The following is a 24,940-nucleotide window of genomic DNA, read 5'->3' on the forward strand; positions in this document are numbered from 1 at the left end:
AAATATAATATTTAAATAATTCATAATAAGAATAATATTAAATAATAAAAAGTTGTTAATTGAGCATAGTTCAGGGGTCGTAAATGAAAATTCAATTTTCATATTTCGCTATAAAAGGGATCTATGTTCGATGAATGCCAGAGGGAGAATTTTTATCCGATCTTTTTTTCTTCGATCAATTATCAATATCAATTATCAATATCTATATTCTATATCTCTATCATAATGTTAATGTAATAAGATATAACAATAATCTTAATTTTAAGTTTAAATTATGATAATAATAAGATTTATGATAGAGATCATTTGAGTGTGTAAGTCGAAATTCTGTCCGTGTAACGCTACGCTATTTTTAATCATTGTAAGTTATGTTCAACCTTTTTACATTAATGTCTCGTAGCTAAGTTATTATTATGCTTATTTGAGCCGAAGTAATCGTGATGTTGGGCTAAAATATTAAGAAGGGGTTATTGAACTTTGGACCATAATTAAGGTTTGGGCAAAAGACCGACACTTGTGGAAATTGAACTATTGACTATTAATAGATGGGGGGTATTGTCTAATTGAGTGACAACTCATTGGAGTCTGTCGAACCTATCTTCAAATTAATTAACCAAATAATTAATAATGATTATGGTTGTCCTATTTAGTGACGTTCATATGGAATCTGTTATAATCATTTAATTAATCAATTGGGTTGGGTAATTGATTATTCATTCTGATCAAGTGGATGAATTAATATTCATAAACTAATTAAAACAGGGGTGGATTACATACAGTGATAACTGGTGTAATTGTTGACAGAAGTGATAACTGCGTCACAGTTTAAATCCTTAATCAGTTGGAATATTTGACTTCGGGTATAAGGGTAATTTGACAAGGATACTTGCACTTTATATTTATGACCGATGAACTATTATGGACAAAAACCAGATAGACGTATCAAATAAACCAGGACAAAGGACAATTAACCCATGGTAATAAATTAAAATCAACACGTCAAACATCATGATTACGGAAGTTTAAATAAGCATAATTCTTTTATTATATTTCTCATCGTATCTTTATTTACTGTCATTTTATTACTCGCAATTTTATTTTCTGTCATTTTATTTATCGCAATTTATTTTACGCACTTTAATTTTTGTCATTTATTTTTACGCTTAAAATCGACAAACCGGTCATTAAACGGTAAAACCCCCATTTTATAATAATACTACTACTTATTTATATATATATTTTTACAAATAAACTTAATAATATAGCGTTAACTTCACCAGCTCCCTGTGGAACGAACCGGACTTACTAAAAACTACACTACTCTACGATTAGGTACACTGCCTATAGTGTTGTAGCAAGGTTTAGGTATATCCCATCCGTAAATTAATAAAACTTGTGTCATATTTTGTAGTATTTTGTATTAAAAATAATACTATTTCGTACCCTCACGCTACCACATCAAGTTTTTGGCGCCGCTGCCGGGGAGCACTAAAACGCTATATTTTTAATTTATATTTGCAAAAATATAAAAAAAAAAAATATAAAATCCTTGTACGAATAAATACGACGAAAAAATCGTTACACATCAAGTTAAAAATTGCGAGTCTGATTGGTGATGTAGCAATTATTAATTAATAGTATTACGTAAATTTTAAAAAAAAAATCGTATTTATTAAATACTTCAGGGGTATATTATGTAACTTATAATTAATAATTGCTATCATGTCGCTTTCATGTAAATAGTAAATTAATTAATTTATTTTCATTTACTATTCATGAATAGTAAATGAATTAAAAAAAAAAAAAGGTTTTGAAAAAAAAAAAAAAATTATAATTATAAAAAAATTATTAATTTGTAAAAAAAAAAAATCGTTTTAAAAAAAAAAAAAAAAAAAAAAAAAAAAAAAAAAAAAAAATTTGAAAAAAAAAAAAATCGTTTTTTTTTTTTTTTAAAAATTTAAAAAAAAAAAAACGAAAAAAAAAAAAAAAAAAAAAAAAAAAAAAAAAAAAAAAACGTAAAAAAAAAAACGTAAAAAAAAAAAAAAAAAAAAAAAAAATTATTAAAAAAAAAATATATATATATTTTTAAAATTTTGTCTATAAAAAAAAAATGTTTTTTTTAGTTTTATTACCTTTAGATTTTTAGACTATATTCGCAACTTTTAGTATTAAGTTTAGTTTTGCCATAGTTATTTTTACTTCTAGAATTTTTAGGCTTTGCCGTAAAATCCCTTAAGTGCTTATTCCTTAGACTAAGTTTTAGGTGCTTTAGAATTTTACGACGCCCTATTTCGCACTACTTTCTTATTTTTATTTTTCGACGCCTATTTTTCGACCTTTTATTTTTCGACATTTTTCGACGCGCAATCTATTTCTTTCTTATTTCTCGCCATTCTAGTTTTTAGGACTTAGAATTTTTTTCTACTTCTTCTCTAAATTTCTTAAAATTACGAAAATTTATTTTAAGTGGTTAAATTGATAGACATCAAAATTTTCTGGTTCGTAGTAATAGTTGGATTTGTACGTGGACCGGGTTATTGGAGCCAAACAGTCCTCAATTATATTGAGACCAAACGAATCCTGCCCCTCTGCTGCATCTTTTGGCTATTCGAAACGTGGGCAAAATCAGAAAAGTCTATTGGTTGGATAACTTATTATAATTTTTCTTTCCTTTTTAAAACTAATAGGATATTCAGTGAATGCACCGAGCAAGACGTTCACCACCTTTTGTACGTTCACCACCTGTAACTCGATCAAGACATCGTTTAACGAATATCGCCGCCGTTGATTTTTCTTTAGAATCATCATCAAGTCGACCAAATCCTCAAACTCAAATTTCCGATAATCCAGTTTTTGAAACAAACCTCACAATTGAGAATCCGGAGAATATTCAGGAACGGTTTGTAGATCCCGAACCATTAAACTTTCCTCCGGAACCACCAATCATTCAAACAGAGATTGTTGAGGAAGAAACCATTAAATCAGAAACCTCTAGTGATTCAGATACAACACTTCCAATCATGGAAAATCTAGAACCTCTAAGTATGGAAGACCGAATGAGAGCCACACGCACGGGCCAAGGTCACGCCATTATTAAGCCAGAAGTTAATGCTCCAGATTATGAAATCAAAGGACAAATTCTAAACATGGTAACTAATCAGTGCCAATATAGTGGTGCGCCGAATGAAGATCCAAACGAACACCTTCGTACGTTTAATAGAATTTGTACACTATTCAAAATCCGAGAAGTGGAAGATGAGCAGATCTATCTCATGTTGTTTCCCTGGACTTTAAAGGGAGAAGCCAAAGATTGGTTAGAATCGTTACCTGAAGGGGCGATTGACACATGGGATGTTTTAGTTGAAAAATTTCTTAAACGATTCTTTCCGGCATCCAAAGCCGTGAGACTTCAAGGAGAAATTGTTACGTTCACGCAAAAGCCAAATGAAACATTATATGAGGCGTGGACAAGATTCGGAAGGATGTTGAGAGGATGTCCTCAACACGGATTAGATACTTTTCAAATAGTACAAATCTTCTATAAAGGCGTAGACATCGCCACACGAAAAGACATCGACATAACCGCTGGTGGATCCATTATGAAGAAAACCGCAACTGAAGCTTACAAAATTATTGATAACACAGCCTCCCACTCACATGAGTGGCATCAAGAAAAAGATATCTTTCGATCATCTAAAGCGGCTAGAGCCGATTCTAGCCATGACTTTGATTCCGTTTCAGCAAAAATAGATGCTTTCGAAAGACGAATGGAAAAGATGAATAAAGATATTCACGCAATACGAATCAGTTGTGAGCAATGCGGTGGACCACATTTAACGAAAGATTGTCACATTGAACCAACGATGGAACAACGAGAGAATGTTTCCTATATGAACCAAAGGCCGGAAAATAATTATCAGAATAATTATCAACCGCCAAAGCTAAACTTTAATCGAAATCAAAACATTCTTTACAATCCAAAAGGACCCGACAATAACTCGTATAACCAACAAGGTCCGAATAACCAACCAACTCAAAACAACACTTTCAATCAACAAAGACCTGGCTTGTATAAACCACCACAACAAACCGAAGAGAAAAAGTCAAATCTGGAAGAAGTGGTATTTAAGCTAGTTGAATCTCAAACACAATTTATTGAAACTCAAACCCAAACGAACGAGAGGTTTAATCAGTCATTAAGAACTCAACAAGCTTCCATTTTGAATCTAGAAAAACACGTAGGTACTCTTGCTAGCATGATGAGTGAGAGGGAACAAGGAAAGCTACCGAGTAATACTGAAGTAAATCCTCGGAATGAGAATGTTAATATGGTTTCAACGAATTCTGAAAAACCAGCATCAGAAGATGGGAAGGTTTTAGATGAGAGTAACAATGAAGAAGTTACACCACCACCACCCGAGTATGTAAAGCCAGTGGTGGCACCATACAAACCACCCATCCCATTTCCAAGAAAAGGAGTTGAGTATGAGCAAGTAACAAGTAATAAAGATTGTGATACCTCTGGAAAGAAGAAGAAGAAAAAGAATAAGAAAGTACAAGAAACAAAAACCGTAAAGATAAACCCGGTGAATACAGTTCCACCAAAACCTCCACCTAGGGTAGGTGATCCGGGTGAATTTATTGTTCCTTGTCTACTTAGTGATTGTGTCATGTATGATGCACTAGCAGATTTAGGTGCGAGTGTAAGTGTTATGCCTCTTTCCTTATATAAGAGATTAGGTGTAGGTGAGTTAACTCCAACGGATATGAGTGTTCGACTCTTTGATCAAACCATTAAGCACCCAGTTGGAATTGCTGACAACCTACCCATTCAAGTAGGCAATTTAACCTTTCTAGTCGAATTCATTGTCATTGACATAGAAGAGGACCCAAACGTTCCTCTAATTTTAGGTCGACCATTCTTTGCGTCCACCGGGGCGTTATTTGATGTAGGAAATGGAAGAATGACACTTAAAAGTGGTGACAAATCGATCACCTTTATGATTCGAAAATCTAAACCTCCACCAACCAAAACCGTTGAACCAATAAAAACGATTGGTAATAACCATGTTGTTTTACCAACTCCAACGGTAGTGCTTAATAATAATAAAACGCCTAAGTGTGGGGAAAATGAAGTAACACCTAATGATGACCTGATAACAAAGAACCCCGTTGTTGATACGAAATTAAATGACCCCGTTATTAACAGTTCAATGAAGAAACTTTTTAAACGGGCTATCGATGCTAGAAGTAAGGGGAACTTTAAGTTATGTAACCGGTTAGTATCCAATCTGTCGCCTAAAGAAAAGGCGAAACTAGTTGAATTTTGGGATATTACGGAAGAAGCCGGGCACTGGCTTAAAGAAAAAGTCACAGATAGGCAAGTTGATTATGGACCAAAAGAAATTGACGATGAAGTTAATCACAATTTTGACACCACAGCTACCTAAGTGTGGGGAGATTCAAATGTTCTAAGAAAATGTTATCTAGAGTTAGTTGTTCTGTTCTCGTGTAGTTCCGAGAATGGAATCCGATTGGTCTTTTCCGCTAGCAGACACTAAAGAACTAGTTTTCTCCCCCCATTCTGAATTTTTGCTTTTTTTTTTTTTTTTTTTTTAGGTTTTATATGAAATTAATATGCTTTTAAGTTTTGTGTGATATTTAAAAACAAAATTTACTTTAATTCATTAAGTTGAAAAAATGATTTCTAAAATTCGTCGTGAGTTGAAGACTAGGTCATTAAGCCGAAATTGCTTTACCCGAGGGTGGGACGGCAAATTTTGTTATCATTATTTTTAATTTTATTGATCTAAAGTATGCCAAAAAGATATTAGACTTTATAAATTTTTGAACGTAGGGTAATATACTCAACTTCAAAAATATGTATATATATGTTTGTATTTTATATTATGTACAAAACAGGGTAGAACAACGCACTTTCAAAGACTAACATTAAGTTCAGCAATAGCTACTGATTTTGACGACAAGAAGCAAAATATCAAATGTGATGTAAAATAATATGCTTACAAACTGGGTATTTTTAATCACTTTTCTACACTAATCACCCTCATGAATTTATAATTATAGTCTGATTTCATGCAAATGAGGGCATTGCATGATCTCAAGTGTGGGGAAGGGTTATAAATTCTCTCGGGTTTGCACTTAGTTTATTTGCCAAATTTTGTGAAAATTTGAAAAATTTTCAACTAAATGAACTCAAAATCATGTTTATACATATTTATGAACGATGAAAACTAGGTGTTAATACCGAAATTATCGTTACCTCGAAAAGGACATAAATTGAGAAACAACATAAAACGCTTGAATTCATTTAAAATGGAATAAAGGAGAATAAAAAGGCAAAGAAAGAAACTAAGTGTGGGGAGAATGTACCAAGTTATTCAATTAAAAACCATCTATCACATATTTTTGTACAAGATTATTGCAGGTACTTTTGTTTTGGATAATACTAATCAGTTTTACCCGATTTACTATAATACTTTTGAAAGAAAGATGGATCTACACGATGAATCAATTCCATCATTTGAAGGAAGTAAAGTCTTCCGAAAAAGACACGCGCTTCTTGATTTAGGTCAAGAAGTTGTCGTCCAGACCAGCTGTAGGTTGACGAAAAATCTAGAAAAGTCATCTCTAAAATCAGCAGGAAATCCACGGACCTCAGCATCAAACAGGGTCGCCAAGTGGTCAGATTTATCCTAACCATGAGAAGGATTTATCTTGTACAATGGGGAGGCACCGTGCAAATTAGCTTGATAAGACTAATGAATCAGATCCCCAGAAAGGATAATCTCCTTAAAGATTAAAAATCAGCTTTTAAGACTGATATTACTCAATCCTTGAGATTGACCTTAAAGATTGAGAATTCAAACTCATGGAATTCAATGATATCTAAACTCGAGCATGAACGAGAAAATATTTTGATCAAAAATACAAACCGATTTGTTTTCTGAAAAACCATTTTCAATGCGTTCATTACCATTGAACGTAAAATCCTAAGAAATTCACCTGGAATTCATTAGGTCACCTGAACCAAATCGGGTGTCAACCGTAAGAACGGTGGTTGCATAGCATGGTCGGAGACAGGACCTTGTGCCAGACCGAAAAATTATAGGATGATCTTTACTATCGCTCCTACCAAGGATAGTTCTAGCATCCGACACGTTAATAAGACCATAATCATCTGCATGTCACGGGACATTGCCTTAACAGTTTCTTGTTCATCGCTTTCCTTTACAACCGGACGGTAGTTTGCCGAAAGGTAATATACGGGACAAGTAAACTGGACGTGTTGCTTTCCTAATACAAGGTTAGCAAGTGGGTAACACAAAACCATAAGTGTTGAGCTAAAATTTTCAAATCTGAAACCCACACAACCCACAAAAATATTTTGCAAACACCGGTGAAGGGTTATTCCGGAAAACTTATCTAGGGTAAAAGCTAGATTAAATTTTCAAAAAGATCAAATGTTTTCATAAAGATCCAATTTCCTTAAGGATCTACATTTTAATAGTCATGTGGGACTGTAAACCACCTTTCAAATGTGCACTTTGCTTTGGAAACCGAAAGTAAATCGGCTATTTGATTGCAAGTGTCGTTGACCTAAACCCGAGGCAACTGTGGATGACACACCCACCTTTAACCATCATTACTGTCATTGTTTATACCGCTATATCAAAATCACTGATGTACAAAATGTGATGAATAAAAAAGTGATTCATGTATGTTTTTATTTCAAGTTCTGTATTGCTTGAGGACAAGCAACGCTCAAGTGTGGGGATATTTGATAGTGCTCCAAATGAACATATATTTAGTAGCAATATCGTTCCAATATGTAAAGTTTTTAAATGTAATTTCCTTATTTTTAGTTGTAATAGTTAAATAAATAAGTGCGAAGACGAAAGACGCAAATCGCTCGAAAATGAAGATTTAAAGACAAAAACAAAGATTTGAAAGACCAAAACGTCCAAAAAGCTCAAATGTACAAGATACAATTAAAAAGGTTCAAATTATTGATGAGGAACGTCTAAAAATGACAAGAGTACAAGTTACAAAACGCAAAGTACAAAATATAAAATTGTACGCAAGGACGTTCGAAAATCCGAAACCAGGACATGAACCAACTCTCAACGCTCGACGCAACGGTGTAAAAATTACGAGTCAACTATGCACAAGAATAAAATATAATATTTAAATAATTCATAATAAGAATAATATTAAATAATAAAAAGTTGTTAATTGAGCATAGTTCAGGGGTCGTAAATGAAAATTCAATTTTCATATTTCGCTATAAAAGGGATCTATGTTCGATGAATGCCAGAGGGAGAATTTTTATCCGATCTTTTTTTCTTCGATCAATTATCAATATCAATTATCAATATCTATATTCTATATCTCTATCATAATGTTAATGTAATAAGATATAACAATAATCTTAATTTTAAGTTTAAATTATGATAATAATAAGATTTATGATAGAGATCATTTGAGTGTGTAAGTCGAAATTCTGTCCGTGTAACGCTACGCTATTTTTAATCATTGTAAGTTATGTTCAACCTTTTTACATTAATGTCTCGTAGCTAAGTTATTATTATGCTTATTTGAGCCGAAGTAATCGTGATGTTGGGCTAAAATATTAAGAAGGGGTTATTGAACTTTGGACCATAATTAAGGTTTGGGCAAAAGACCGACACTTGTGGAAATTGAACTATTGACTATTAATAGATGGGGGGTATTGTCTAATTGAGTGACAACTCATTGGAGTCTGTCGAACCTATCTTCAAATTAATTAACCAAATAATTAATAATGATTATGGTTGTCCTATTTAGTGACGTTCATATGGAATCTGTTATAATCATTTAATTAATCAATTGGGTTGGGTAATTGATTATTCATTCTGATCAAGTGGATGAATTAATATTCATAAACTAATTAAAACAGGGGTGGATTACATACAGTGATAACTGGTGTAATTGTTGACAGAAGTGATAACTGCGTCACAGTTTAAATCCTTAATCAGTTGGAATATTTGACTTCGGGTATAAGGGTAATTTGACAAGGATACTTGCACTTTATATTTATGACCGATGAACTATTATGGACAAAAACCAGATAGACGTATCAAATAAACCAGGACAAAGGACAATTAACCCATGGTAATAAATTAAAATCAACACGTCAAACATCATGATTACGGAAGTTTAAATAAGCATAATTCTTTTATTATATTTCTCATCGTATCTTTATTTACTGTCATTTTATTACTCGCAATTTTATTTTCTGTCATTTTATTTATCGCAATTTATTTTACGCACTTTAATTTTTGTCATTTATTTTTACGCTTAAAATCGACAAACCGGTCATTAAACGGTAAAACCCCCATTTTATAATAATACTACTACTTATTTATATATATATTTTTACAAATAAACTTAATAATATAGCGTTAACTTCACCAGCTCCCTGTGGAACGAACCGGACTTACTAAAAACTACACTACTCTACGATTAGGTACACTGCCTATAGTGTTGTAGCAAGGTTTAGGTATATCCCATCCGTAAATTAATAAAACTTGTGTCATATTTTGTAGTATTTTGTATTAAAAATAATACTATTTCGTACCCTCACGCTACCACATCAAAAATATATGAAGAACACTTAGAACTTGAAGATAGAACTTGAGAGAGATCAATTAGATGAAGAAAATTGAAGAATGAAAGTGTTTGTAGGTGTTTTTGGTCGTTGGTGTATGGATTAGATATAAAGGATATGTAATTTTGTTTTCATGTAAATAAGTCATGAATGATTACTCATATTTTTGTAATTTTATGAGATATTTCATGCTAGTTGCCAAATCATGGTTCCCACATGTGTTAGGTGACTCACATGGGCTGCTAAGAGCTGATCATTGGAGTGTATATACCAATAGTACATACATCTAAAAGCTGTGTATTGTACGAGTACGAATACGGGTGCATACGAGTAGAATTGTTGATGAAACTGAACGAGGATGTAATTGTAAGCATTTTTGTTAAGTAGAAGTATTTTGATAAGTGTCTTTAAGTCTTTCAAAAGTGTATGAATACATATTAAAACACTACATGTATATACATTTTAACTGAGTCGTTAAGTCATTGTTAGTCGTTACATGTAAATGTTGTTTTGAAACCTTTAGGTTAACGATCTTGTTGAATGTTGTTAACCCATTGTTTATTATAACAAATGAGATGTTAAATTATTATATTATAATGATATTATGATATATAATATATCTTAGTATGATGTATATACAGTTAAATGTCGTTACAACGATAATCGTTACATATATGTCTCGTTTCGAAATCATTAAGTTAGTAGTCTTATTTTTACATATGTATTTCATTGTTAATACACTTAATAATATATTTACTTATCATTTAACATAATTAACCAAGTGTATCAATATCTTAATATGATTCATATGTACCTAGTAAGACGTTGTTATAACGATAATCGATATATATATCGTTTTCGAGTTTCTTAAATTAATAGTCTCATTTTTATGTAAATAACTCATTGTTAAAATACCTAATGAGATACATACTTATAATAAAAACATGTTAACTATATATATAACCATATATATGTCATCGTATAGTTTTTACAAGTTTTAACGTTCGTGAATCACCGGTCAACTTGGGTGGTCAATTGTCTATATGAAACATATTTCAATTAATCAAGTCTTAACAAGTTTGATTGCTTAACATGTTGGAAACATTTAATCATGTAAATATCAATCTCAATTAATATATATAAACATGGAAAAGTTCGGGTCACTACAATTATGGCCCAAAATCGCTATCATCGGAATCAACTGGATCTATTCTCTCAATCATAGCACGCTCCTCCAATTTAACCATGAGAACTAATTCACAACCATTTTCACCTGGAATCTCTTCGTTAAATAAAGTTCTCAACTCGTACTTGAAAAATAACTCTACATTCTCATCATTCAAGATAGTCAGAGTATTAAGTTGTGGGATCGAAGCACACTCTTCCTCTTTCTCTAAGTCTTTTGTTCAAATGATTCAACATCCACCACCATCCATATTTTAAGATCTGGAAGATGATCAAATTTTAGAAGATGTTGAAATTTTTTCTCAGATGGTTCTACGATCACATACTCCTCTTCTTTTACAAACTTTATATGTCGACCACTTCAATCTTGGAGTTGTCTTCCTTATTATCACTATCCGAAAGTCTCCCATTGTGTCCTATAACTCATCCACCTCGTCATCACTGTCCGAACATTCACAATCTATCATCGATAGTTCCTCATCGATAATTTTATGGTTGGTCATACTAAGGAAGGTTACTAATGACGTACGTCACGCCATGCATCGTCACGTGACGAGTCACGTATAACGCATGACGTCCGATACACGAGCCTGTATGGAACCTAAGGCTACGTCACATGAAATAACGTGATCAACTAAATGGTTAGGCCTGTATATTCAAGTCAACCCTACGCGACTGGTAGCGTGTCATACTCACGGGGTTGACTTGGTGTTGCTGGACTGGACTATAACCCTACATTTCAGGAACATGGAGAACGTGGAATAGGTTGTAGGCATGGTTAGAAGGTTCTAGTGGCAGTTATGGATCGTAGATGCTATTATAGTGGTTATTATGCATAACCGTCAATTATCCATCTATAAATAGCATCCCCAGGCCTCATTTGAAATCTAAACAATCGACTAATCAACTTGCATACACTAATCTTCTTTTCAAGCTTACCTTGGATGCTCGAAAAAAGACAAACAACACCACACCCTTCATTCCCCATCCAACCGAAGGAACCACTTCCGAAGGTTAGATTCCTTTTTATTCACCTGCACTCGAATCATACATTTTTGGTTCGATCATTTGGCGCCATCCATAGGACCCTTTGATCAACACTTTCGTACAAGATGACAGGAGGTTCCAACCCACCACCCACTACCAACACTGGCAAAGAACCATATGATCCTTTGAAAACAAATGACGATAGCACTTATGAAATCCCGAATGATTCCATCAAACGCACCCGATTGCAGTTCGATGGTGACGAAGGGGAAACAGATCGACGTGACTCGGAAGAGATGGAAACCCAAGAAGAGAAAGTAAATCAGCTCAAACCTATCAATGGTGAGGAAGCCATACGCTTCCTGGGGAAGGGAGGATTCGTTTTACCCTCGCTCATGTCCAAAGGCGGTGAAAGGCCTACCGGCATGGCCAAGGAGCCACACCGTAGCTCTACACGTTCAGTGTCAGAGACCGGTAGGAGTTCTGGAAAAACTCGGGAGGAGGCACGCAGGGACTTAATTGAGAACTTGATTCTAGCCGCACCGAAATCTATGAGTGCTCAGGTCGAGCAGCCCGATGTGGCGGACAACATGCTGAATAACTGGTATGCTATGATGGGAGACAATGTCAAGCAGTCATTCGAGGTTTCCGCAACATCGGAAAAGATTACCAGAGAAATAGCTACCTATCCGCTACCTGCCTTCCTCACCACCCCTTCACGCTAGGGATGTACGACGGTAGCACGGATCCGGAATACTTTTTGCAGCAATTTGAACATGCTGTCAAGACGCAGCAACCCGACGGCATGCCACATGTTCTCGGGAAAACTTCAGTCCGTCGCGCGGGAGTGGTTTGCCAAGTTACCCAAGTTAAGTATCACTAGCTTTACGAACCTTAGGACCAAGTTCGTGCAACGCTTCTAGAATTTTAAACGTACATAGTTAACCCACTTGGATGCTCACAGCATCAAGATGAGGCCACGCGAGTCCCTGATGAATTTCACCTCCCGCTTCACGGCGGAATGTCAGAAAATTCCAGATTTACCGAATCACAGCAAATTTCTGCGTATATCATGGCAATCTGTCAAGTTGGGCATTTGTCCCTGGTAAAAATGATGCGGCGCAAGTTACCGAAAACGTATGTTGAGGCGGTGAAGATGGTCAGAGACTATGTGAGATCTGAGGAGTTCGCCGACGCTGCCATCGGAGAGCACAGGACAGCGGACCGTAGCGATAAAAATAATAAAGGTAACGGTAAGGGACACACCAGCAGCAAGTACAAGGGAAGTGGTAGTAGTAGCGGCGACAACTATGGACGCTCCAGTCATAAGTCTGGTGACCGCCATAATTACCGTCCGTATGAACGGTACGGTTCTAAAAGGCTGTCACCCGAAGAGGAAAGTTTGATAAAGTCATTATCTAAGACTCCAAAGGAAATTCTGGCAACGGAAGAGGTAAGCAAACACTTCCCGCCACCGAAACCAATGCAGCCGCGCTTCGCAGTTGACGAGAATAAGTGGTGGATCTTCCACGAGGATAAAGGTCATGAGGTCAAAGAATGCATGGAGCTTAAGTAAGTGATAATCGAAAGGTTAAAGTTGGGTGAGCTTGATCACCTCAAGCCATCGCGTGTCAATACTCCCGGCACGAAAAAATTCACTTGGCAACGGGGAAAAGATAAGGCTCCAGAGAAACACATACACATGATACAGATGTGGCACGCTGGACACATCTGAAAGGCCGAAGTGATAGAAGAATGGGCATGTGCCCCGATCACGTTTCCCGCTTTCTGGCGGGTATGCCCTACTGACCTACCCGTTACGATAACAACGACAGTAGGACGATGTAAGGTTTCCAGAATTTACGTGGACACGGGTAGCGCGGTAGACGTCTTATATGAACATTGTTTCTTGCAATTACCCCAGGACGTACAGGATAAGTTGAAGCCGCCACTACATCCCGTTGCGGGATTCACATGTGAAACTACTTGGCCTCTTGGTCGGGTAAGCATCGACGTTATGCTAGAAGAAAATGAGAAACGTCGAACGGTGGCTCTAAACTTTGTGGTTGTAAGAAGTCAGTCGAGATATAACATTATTATGGGACGAGAAGCACTCCGTGAATTTGGCGCAATTGTGTCCACGGTACATAGAATGATGAAGTTCCCAACACCGCTAGGCATTGCAACTATTTTCTCGGATCGGGTACCGATTGTAGGTCAAGTGGAGTCGTCACAGCCGTCGGCGGCACCCATTGAAAAGAGAGGCAACGTTATTATCAATCTCTCTTTTCCGGAAAAAGTTGTACAGATTGGGAACACATTGTACAACGAGACAAAAAGCGCGTTATGTGAACTTTAGCAAACCGTATTTGCATGGCAAGAGTCAGATATGACAGAGGTATGGTGTAGCGTCGCGGAACATTGTCTAAATGCAAACCCTAGCCTGACCCCGGTAAGACGGAAAAAATGAGGTATGGCCCCGGAACGTATCGTTTTTCTCCGAAACGAGGTAGAGAAAATGGTACAAGCTGATATACTAAGGGAGGTTAAGTATCAAACATGGGTTGCTAATCCGGTACTGGTCAAAAAGGCAAACGGGTTGTGGAGAATGTGTGTAGATTTCAAAGACATCAACAAAGCTTGTCCCAACGACAATTATCCGTTACCGGAAATTGATTGGAAGGTTGAATCGTTGGCAGGTTTCCGCTTCAAGTGTTTTCTCGATGCATATAAGGGCTACCATCAAATCCAAATGGCAGAGCATGATGAAGATAAAATAGCGTTTCACACAGACCAAGGTATTTTTTGCTACAAAAAATGCCTTTCGGGTTGAAAAATGCAGGCGCTACGTATCACAGGGTGATAGACGCCGCGTTCAAGGGACAGATTGGTCGAAACATTGAAGCGTACGTTGATGACATTGTGAGAAAGAGTCACACCGAAGCGGACCTTTTGAAGGATGTCCAGGAGATGTTTGACTCTTTGAGAAAAATCAACATGAAGCTCAATTCGGAGAAGTGCAGTTTTGGATTTGAAGAAGGAAAATTCTTGGGACACGTTGTCACGACACATGGCATTAGAGCAAGCCTCAAGAAAATACAAGCCGTCAATGAAATGACGGTGCCAAGAACAAAGAAAGAGGTGCAAAGCCTGAACGGGAAGCTCGCGGCATTGTCCAGGTTTCTATCCAAAGCGGCAGAAAGGTCATTGTCGTTCTTCAAAGTGTTGAAGGAAAGCGTGGGCTGGAACTTTAACTGGACTCCCGAAGCAGAACAAGCTTTTCAAGACATGAAGACACTGATCAGAACGTTGCCAACGCTTACCACCCCGATCTCGGGTAACGTAGAAGTTTCAACTTTTGTTTACATTGTAAAACGAATATTTTGACGTTAACGTTTCAAGTTTTCAGGAGAAACTTTGACAATCTACCTAGCAGCGGGAACCGAAGCGGTAAGCTCGGTGCTCATCGCCGAGAGAGGGGGCACGCAGATGACCATTTATTTTTTAGCAAAGTATTGCAAAACGGCGAAGTCAACTACAAGCCAATTGAGAAACTCATTTTTGCATTAGTCCACACCGCGAGGCATTTAAGACGCTATTTTCAGGCGCACCCGATGCTGGTGTTAACGAATTCACCTATCAAGCAGGTATGACATGACGGTAACGGCCATGATATTTGGGAGGAATTTACTAACCACTTTTTCACGCAGGTGTTAAATAAACCGAAGGTCTCTGGTAGGCTAGCTAAGTGGGCAATCGAACTCGGTGAACATGAAAATAATTACGCCCCCCGTACCGCAGTCAAAGGACAGATCATGGCGGACTTTATGGTCGAATGCATCTGCGCCAAGCCACCAACGTCAACTGTTGAAGAAACACCTAATGTCGTTACGTGGGAACTGTTCACTGACGGAGCGTCAAGCACTGATGGCGCAGGTGCCGGGGTTAATCTTAACAAGTCTAGAAGGGGAGGAACACACTTACACGCACTGCGTTTTGCGTTCCCCGCCTCCAACAATGAGGCTGAATATGAGGCACTCCTATCAGGCTTAAGAATTGCCAAAAAGATGGGTATTAAAGCCCTCAAAGTCTCAGTCGATTCTCAGCTCGTATCAAATCAAATGAACGGGACGTTTGAGACTAGGGATCCAGCTATGCAAAAATATCTCAAGTTGGCGGAAGATATGGCCAAATAATTCGAACATTTCTCAATCACTCAAGTGTCGCGATCCATGAATAGGAAGGCTGAAGCGCTAAGTAAACTCGCCACGAGCGTGTTCAGCCACTTCGCCAAGGACGTTTGGGTGGAAGTCCTGAATCAAAAATCCACTGACGCGGTACAGGTATCGATACGCTTTGAAAATACATACGCTATACGCATAATCATTCTAAAAAAAACATCGCAGCCTGACATACAATTTTCTGGTTCCATGACGTGGTACAGGAGGTTGCTACTGTTGAGGAGGTCGATACTTGGATGACTCCAATCATTATGTACCTCAAGCACGGTACACTACCTGTCAATAGGGTGGCGGCAAGAAAATTCGAATGAAAGCACCCTCATACACGCTAAAGGACGGCATCCTGTTCAAAAAATCTTTTATTGAACCGCTTTTACATTGCGTTGGTCCAAACGAAGCGGAAACAATCATAAGAGAAGTACATGAGGGGACTTGTGGTATGCATTCGAGGTTCATAACTGTTATTGGAAAGATAATGCGGCTGGGATACTATTGGTAGTCAATGTACCGTGACACTGAAGAGGTTATTAAAGCATGTACTTCTTGCCAACATCATGCTCCACAAATCCACATGCTGCCACACGAGTTGACACCTGTCACGTCGGCTTAGCCTTTCTACAAATGGGCAATTGATTTGGTAGGACCGTTCCCCGATGGGAAACACTTGGTCGTTGCAATTGATTTCTTTACTAAGTGGGTTGAAGCCAAGCCGTTGAAGAGCATCACGGGAAAGCAAATCGTGAATTTTTTCTGGGAGGAAATAGTGTTCCGTTTCGGGGTACCGCATGAAATCGTAAGTGACAATGGCAAGCAGTTCGCTCATGACCCGTTTCGCTCTTGGTGTGATGGGCTGAATATTAAACAAACTTTTAGTTTCATTGCCCATCCGCAAGCAAATGGGCAAGTTGAAGTTACCAACAGAGACATCGTTGCAGTGATAAGGGCGAGGTTGGACACGGATAGGAAAGGTTGGGCCTATGAGCTCCCACAAGTCCTGTGGGCATTCCGAACCACGCCCAAGGAAGTAACTGGGAAACGCCCTTCAGCCTGGTTTATGGTTCCGAGGCGGTAATACCAGCAGAATTTTCCGTTCCCACCCAGCGTGTCTTGAAATTCAACGATGAAACTAACACCATCAACTTGAAGGAGAATTTGGACCTTTTGGAAGAAAGGCGTGAAATCGCCGCCATCAAAGAGGCATCTAACAAGCAGAAAATTGCAAAGTACTACAACCAACGTGTGAAGGAACGTAGCTTTCATCCCAGAGATTATGTGTGGCGTAACAATAACGCCAGTCGGGTCGAAGATACTGGGAAATTGGGACCCAACTGGGAGGGTTCGTATGTGGTTGTTGATGCTTTGGGTAACGGAGCGTACAATTTGAAGACGCATGATGGCAAATTCGTCCGCGAACTTGGTATGCAACCAATCTCAAGAAATTCTATGTCTAGAATGTTTTTAGCACTTCGAATCTTATCTTTTCATTTTCAGTGTTTTTTACTTTAGTTTGTGACTGATCACCACAACTTTGTAAGCGTGATGCGCCATGGATTGGTTGATTTTCATTTTGAATTAAATGTATTTTTTAGTTTACCTAAATGCGTTACGTAACTGTTTATGGCATCACTTCGGTGTTTTTGTAAAAAATGTAAATATAAGTCCATTCATACGTTACACATGCCTTGAACAAAGAATATTCTAGCTTTCGAACGGCATGAACGTCGCTTCGCTTTGAAACGTACGCTGAAGTGACACCGTAACGGGATTCCTTTGGGTTTCGTACCCGTCGCGTCGATCCCGGCATGGTCTAGATACATGCAAGTCATGACAAATCTATCAAGTATAACCTTGAAATGCCACACTACCGTGACGACAACAGCGTGTTGAATTTTATTACAATGATACACATTAATGAATATAATTGCAATACGACAGATATAATTACATATTTTCATTCATAGCAATATTGTTTGATTACATCCATCAGCAATTTACAAAAAAAGAAAAAAAAAGTTACAAGTGCCCTAATCTACTTGGGAATCATCCCCTCAATCTTCTCCGCGTCCAGCCCTGACCGGCTCCCTATCTCCTTCACAAAAGGCACCTTCACCTCTTTCACTTCGGTGGCTGCCGCATCGTATCTGTCATACGCATCCGGATCCAAGATGTTTTAAACCGTGTCAGGTAGCGGATCTGGAAGTGTGACGTTTTCGTTCATCACGGTGTATGTCTCGAGACGCCCCACACCCTTGGCGGCGTCAAGTAGCTTACCGAACAGTCCTATGACATGAGGCGATGTGATGGCCTTGGTGAAGATAAGGGGAATCATGGACGAAGTCGTTCAAAATCATCAGCTGCCTTCTTGTTGGCAGCGGTCAGCTCCTGAACCTGAGCCTCAATTAGCTCCTTGCTTAACTTCTCTTCCGACAAGTCCTTTTGTGCAACAGACAAGTCGGCAAGAGCCTTTTTCTCTTTCTCGGCCTGAATGGCCAGCCCTTTGATGGCGCGATGCGCCTCCTTCATCGCCTGCGCCTTTTGGAACTCCGCCTCTGCCACCGCCTTGCGGTTGACACCCATATCTTGCCTTAGCATTTTGATCTCAATGTTCACCTCTTTCACAAGCGTCTCAGCCTTACGGCAACGCTGCTCAATCAAGTTGGAGCGAACAATCTCATCATGTGCCAACGCTAGACCCTGGTGAATGTGCTGGATTCTGGCACATCGTGCCGAGCTATCCGGCATCTTAAGCAACTCCTTCGATAAGACAGGAGGGCAAATCCTTTGAAGATATTCAAATTGGGAGTACGCATCATCATGGGATACGTCCCACATGGTGTTGAGGTGACTGAAGGTGGGCTGCTTGCCAAACCCTGTATAAGGAACTTCCTGCGAATCGCTGTGGTGGCTGGATTGCTGTTGGCCGGAGCCCGTGCCGGAGCTTGACAGCGTCATGGTTTTCTCTTTCTGCTGCATGTGGGAGATGTCCTCAATATTAATGATTGGAGGGTTGGTGTGACGCCCTGAAACAATAACTTTTATTAGTTTCCGCCATTGTGATCTCGGTGATGTATTAGGATTATTATCAGGGTTATAATAATACCCACCATGACTGGGTTCATGCTGAAAACTTTCCAGGTTGCTTTCAGCAATCTCTTTGGCGGTTTTAGGTCTTTTGCCTCCGTCGGGTGTGACCAAAAAGGTGGCTAGGCTGTAGCGTTTCTGTCCCACTGAGGGTTGTGGCGGTGCAACGAATATTGGTTCTGGGTTGGTAATGGGTGTTGACGTCTGTGTTTGCGTCACGTCATCAGTTTCGGTGGCGGCAGTGGTTGAGGACTCGACAGCAGGCTCCCCCTCCTTCCGGCAACTAAGACACGGGGACCCTCTTGAATTTTAGCCCTTCGAGGTTAGGGCGGCGGATAGCCTGTCCAAAATCCATCTCTGCAAGAAAAGACAAATGTTAAATATAAATAAAAGTGGGACGATGAAACTTACAAAGAACGATACGGCACGAAGAGCATACTCATTCCGTTATAAAGTACCATTGGCACTTTATTCGCCCAAGGCCAGTAACACCGAACGTTACCGAGCTTCAGCATTACCTCACCGTAAGGACGCATGTCAAGTTCAGCGTCCTTACAAGTCCGGCGTCTTGGACAGTTCTTGAGAATGGCTGAAACGCCACGGAACCAAATGCGCATACCCTTCGCCTAGCGTGTCCCGGTGCACAAACACGAACATATCTCTCCAATCATGAAGAGATGTGGATTTCTTCGAGGCGAAGTTGCACTTCTTCTCGAATGTGTACCAACCCTTCCCGAAGGCCGACAACTTGAACGTCACATAGAACACATTTAAGAGTGCCGATCGATTTTGTTCTCTAAAGAACATCTCAAATGTAATCACGCGTTGCCACGCGTGAGGGTGAAGTTGTGAAACGCCGATTTGATAATGCTCCAAAACCGACGCAACAAATGGCGTAAGGGGTAAACGCAAGTTTCCCACAGAAATTGCCTTAACGTGAAATAGCTGGTTGGCGGATTATGTGCACGTTGTTCGTCTGTGGCAACCATTATACGCCATTCGGCAAGCGGTGGATAATCGGCGACGTACTGCTCTAGCAAGTCAGTGGTCACGTTACTATACTTCTGCTCTACGTCAGCGTTCGACATGATAAATACACTGACCTTCGAATCAAAGAAAAATGGTACGCGAATGTAGAATACAAGACACAGGAAGCTTAGAGCAGAATTGAATATTAATTTGTGTGCGCAAGGGGTAAGTAAAAATGAGAGGGTTAAAGCCCCTATTTATAGAAAATGCCTTGAGTGGGCCCGAGCTTTGGGCTTCAATCCTGGGCGTACACGTGTCTTTTCACTGTCAGTTCGTAGCCGTTAGATTCGCATCATTCCATTTCTTACAGCTGTAACAATGCTGGCGTTTACCTAGGGAACAACACGTTTGGCGGCTGATTGGACGTTTTTGGTGTCAGAATCACTAATGATGTTATTTAGCCATTATATAATTCGATTATTCATCATTTTTATAAATCATAAGTACCATCATTTCGAATGTCATATCGCTTATGATATATTTGCATTTTCGGACTTAGTTTGGTCACGTACAAGTACAGATTGTGCCTAACCAAACTGGGGGGACTTAATGACATACGTCACGCCATGCACCGTCACGTGACGAGTCACGTATAACGCATGACGTCCGATACACGAGCCTGTATGGAACCTAAGGCTACGTCACATGAAATAACGTGATCAACTAAATGGTTAGGCCTGTGTATTCAAGTCAACCCTACGCGACTGGTAGCGTGTCATACTCACGGGGTTGAGTTGGTGTTGCTGGACTGGACTATAACCCTACATTTCAGGAACATGGAGAACGTGGAGTAGGTTGTAGGCATGGTTAGAAGGTTCTAGTGGCAGTTATGGGTCGTGGATGCTATTATAGTGGTTATTATGCATAACCGTCAATTATCAATCTATAAATAGCATCCCCATGCCTCATTTGAAGGCTAATCAATCGACTAATCAACTTGCACACACTAATCTTCTTTTCAAGCTTACCTTGGAGGCTCGGAAAAAGACAAACAACACCACACCCTTCATTCCCCATCCAACCGAAGGAACCACTTCCGAAGGTTAGATTCCTTTTTATTCACCTGCACTCGAATCATACATTTTTGGTTCGATCAGCTACTAAAGCAAATATTGATGGAGGGGTATATGCAATTAATAACTAAAAGTGGGGAGGATGATTTAGGACTTGTTACATTTGGGTATGCAATACAAGGTGTGTAGTCTTCCTGTTCAGGAATGGCTTTCTGGGGTAATGGTTTGATATTGGGTTTGCATATCTTCTTACTTCTTTTTAGGTTTATTTGTGAGTGGATTTTGCAAATCAGGGTTGGAGATAGTGGTGGACGGCTTGGAAGGTTAAAAAAATTTACTTGTTGGCCATAAAAGAGTAGACCCATTTCCCATCCATTTCCTTATCCAATTCCTCACCAGCTTTCACCAAGTCTTGAAAAGATAGATAGTTTTGCGTGGTATCTTTGTCCTTGTTATTGGTCTCTTACACCTTGTCCTTGGTTTTTATTTGATCCATCAGCATCTCCTCGTTACTTTTCTCTGTTTGATGAATTTGAATGAGTCAGAAATAAACACGTTCAGGTTTTATTCTCATATGATTCCATGGTCGGACAAGTGTCGCACTTCTCAATAGAAGGGAAATATAAACATTTTACACACCATTCTAACCCATCGCTATTAACATTTCTTTCATAGACATACTTTTAGAATTCGACATTGTTTAGAATATGTCTAGAACCAAGTTACGATCACAACACAAGAAAACATAAAAGGAAGAAAAGAATACAAGTAACTTTTGCAGAAATAAATTCCAACGAAAAGATTGGATAAAAAGTGAGAAATAAAAACAAATCACCGTTGTCCGTTATTTAAAAAAAAAGTGTTCCTTCTTGACTCGTCGTCCAAGGCAATGGTCAGATCGTCTAGTGGAGAGGCAGAATCCTTTAAATCGAAAAATCCAACAACCAAGTCCAAGACTAGACTTTATAGACACCACTTAACTTGTACACTTATCAAAAAGTACTATGCTCACTTATTTTACTGTACAAAACTTTTTCCTCCCCGGCAGTCAATTCCACATTAACAAAGATAAAGTAATTAGCCTCAAAGCACCGTGCCACGCCAGCATTGACCCAAAAAAAAGACTTGATGTGCAACGTGTTTGTGCAGATCGTCTTTAAATTAATTTATAGTACTTAAAATACTAAACATTAAAGCACACCTACAGGAATTGGACCTGATCGGCGTAATATAGTGATCGGTATGTTAAGGTTCATCCCAAGAGAGCCCGAGTGTTCAAGTCTAGTGATTGGTGATTGAAATTTATTCGCACAGTATCCAATATTGTTAGCAATTGTTTCGCCAAAAGCAATCGATTTTTGTATATAAAATGAAGTAATATTTTTGGGGGTTTTAGGTTGACAACCATGGAGATAAAATAACAATAATATAAAAGATAAAGCTTGCTTAGAACCATTTAGTTCAAGATTCAGAATTTATTATACTTTTACGTTTAATCTCAAAATACCAATTTTAAAATTGTGACGATTATAGAAAGACCGTCACACTTTGATTAAAAAAGTTAAGTTGAATCAAATAATATTTAGTAAATACGACATATTGTGATTGGTTTGTCCGACCTAATAGTAGCCCGATTAAAACAAACAGGTTTTACTAAAGAACCGTCTTAAGGTATCTTTAATAATCTCATCTTTATTAAAGATGTATGATGACGTAAGAGTGTTTTTTATAAACAAGTCGTCGCCAAACTTCCTGTTCCACTCGCGGAAAACGTTTTAACTAATTCTTTGTAAAGCGACTTGCCGTCGTCATTTAAGAAAATGAGCTTAAACGAATCATCGAAGCGGTGTTTTGTTTAATACACGTACAAAATTATATTAAAGTATAAATTAATTAAACTGATTTTTTGGCATCAGGCCTGGTGAAGCCGGCGGCTGATTGTTAGTCAGCCAGCGACTTCATCCGCTTCCATCCGGCGGCTTTATAAAGCCCATCGGCGGTTGAAAATGCACATAAAAAAAGTTGTTCGAATATTTTACCTCAGTTATCTAAGCAAGCACTATGGGTTTTTAGCTCATAGTGCATGTAATAATGCTGTTGGTAAAAATAAAAGTGCATATAATGAAAGAATAAAATACAAGAAAGTAAATAAAAAAATTTATAACTCAAAAGATGAAGTTGAATTGTAAAAGATAATTTAAGATTATAGATTTTTGAGGTTGGGACATAATTGTATTCCAAGTCTTCAAACCAAAATTAAGTAGAAACTTAGAAACGCTAAATTAATACAAGAAATAAATGACAGAATTATTCAGTGAATTTCTCCGCAAAATTCCACAAATAAAACTGAGGCCAAAGGATTTTTATTTATAGCCTCGAGATCAGTTCATCTGGTAGCAGATTTGGCTCAGCCGACGGCTAGGGTCTTTGATTAGGAGTTTTGAATTGAATTCAGACACTCCCCTAACGGTTTTAAACTTCAGCCTGCGGGAGAGGATGGTCTAGCCGGCGACTGACTAAGTCAGCCCAAATATGTACCTTCTACAATGGTCTTACGGTAAATCATAGGATGACGAACGACACAACAACTCAAGGAAATATGATAAATCAAACCACCGACGAAGCATGGAACTTGCTCGAGAATATGAATACGCATCATCCTGACTGGAACAATGGTGAACAACCTTCATCGTCTGCCCCACTCACCGCTCTTAATAATCAAACGGTGGCCATCAAAACCCTCACTGAAAAGATGGAATCTCTCGCCAAACAAGTCAGAAACTTGAAAAAGCAGTCGCACCAGGTTAACCAGACTCAAGCCTTTACATACTATACCAACCCACAACCACGTGAATATTTTCAAGTTGAGTGTGAAGCACCTGACAGAACAGTCTATTCCGTTCAACATTCATCTCGCCAGAAAAACCCTTGATTCAATCAGCAATTTAGAGGAACCTAGTTTTCCCAAAGGAACAACCAAACCTTTCAACCTCATTTCCCAAACAGATACCCACCATATCCTCAACAATCTCAATTAACCTACAATCAAGCACTCCCACTCACTAGATCCACAACATAAGAAAATCACCTGCAGACTAGATTACAAAAGCAACCAACCCATATTTCGGAACTGATGATCAACTAAACCATCGCATTCAAGGTTAACAACATCTAAACCATAGAACTTCTGCTAGACAAGATCAGATGGACGTATTCGTGAGATCCAATTAGCCCTGCTCAAAAGTCTAGAAACCTAGCTTGGACAGTTAGCCCAATGCCTTAGTAACCTACTGCAAGGAAGATTGCGCAGCAATACGGTCCAGAATCCCCACATAAAAGAAGCAAAGAAAATGAATTCTATCACCCAAAAGGACAAACCTGCACCTCGAAGAAAGTTTGCAAGGAGAAAGAAGCAATTAAAAGCTACATCTCCGAAATCACTACCGCAATCGAATCCAATTCGTGTACCTTATCCTAGAAGACTCATGAGTAAGCCACCAAAGCTTGGAAACTTCAAAATTGTGAGTAAATTCTTGGAAACTTTATCCGGAGTACCTAACTGTCACGACCCTACTTTTTCCATTATCTTTTACCGTTTATTATTTAACGTCTGTTAATTGTTATTCTTGCCACGTCATTTCTATGACCTATAATATTATTTTAGTAATAATATATTAATTATTATGTGTTATGTGAATATTTGTATTCATATTTTAAATTGTACGTTTCTACAT

Source organism: Rutidosis leptorrhynchoides, chromosome 8, assembly GCF_046630445.1.
Source record: "Rutidosis leptorrhynchoides isolate AG116_Rl617_1_P2 chromosome 8, CSIRO_AGI_Rlap_v1, whole genome shotgun sequence".
Taxonomy (NCBI): domain Eukaryota; kingdom Viridiplantae; phylum Streptophyta; class Magnoliopsida; order Asterales; family Asteraceae; genus Rutidosis; species Rutidosis leptorrhynchoides.